Here is an 840-nt window from a genome sequence, read left to right as displayed (position 1 = left end):
CGGGGCCGATCAAACACCAGCTCTGGGATGTCTGACGTGGTTGGTGCAATTGAAGATTGGTTGCTATTGGTTACTTAAATATTATTTATTATTTAAATATTATTCATCGTGATAACTTTTTGGGGGGCATGTTCAAAAAGTTGGAAGACGAATGTTACAAGGTTACCAGTGGCGTGCCAATAAAACGTCAGCCCTGGTTTGCCTAACGTAGTTGTCGCAATGGAAGATTGGTTGCTATTGGTTACTTAAATACTATTCTTCGTGTCCTGACCATGATATCTTTTTGAGGCTTTTTCAAAAAGTGGAAAGTCGCATGTTACAATGTTACCAGCGGCAGGCCAATCAAAGCGCCAGCGCCACGGCGAAGGACACGGAGGCTCATATGGATAGGCGTGTATCAGGAGATTTATCACGGTTGGCGCACCTGTAGTACGTGATAAGATCTCGAAGTAACATGGGGAAAAAAGAAAAAAAACATTCGACGCCTCGAAGAAAAAAAAAAAATTCTTTACTTGGCAACTCGTCAGCGGTCTCTCTTTTTGTTGTTACCGCAACGGGAGGGTGGCACTAATGCCTGTTCCAAAGGCTGGCATTGGGATAAAAAGACCCGTCTCCCCCCGGGGGGGAATGGAGCGGGCTGAATGGCTGCGGCATAGTAGGGTTGTACATTTTCCAAAAACAACAAAAAAGAAGAAAAGCCCCCCTTGTCCCCGCTCACCTAGCCCACCACAAAGCCAGCTAATGAAGGACTCCGTGGTTCATAAGGTAGTTGTCACCAATGATGTCTTCTGCTTTTGTTTGGCAGGGAGGGGGGGGGACGGGGGGACGGTGGGTGAACCA

This window comes from Nanorana parkeri, unplaced genomic scaffold, assembly GCF_000935625.1.
Source record: "Nanorana parkeri isolate BGI_ZX_2015 unplaced genomic scaffold, ASM93562v1 scaffold81, whole genome shotgun sequence".
Classification (NCBI taxonomy): domain Eukaryota; kingdom Metazoa; phylum Chordata; class Amphibia; order Anura; family Dicroglossidae; genus Nanorana; species Nanorana parkeri.
This window is presented reverse-complemented; position numbering follows the sequence as displayed.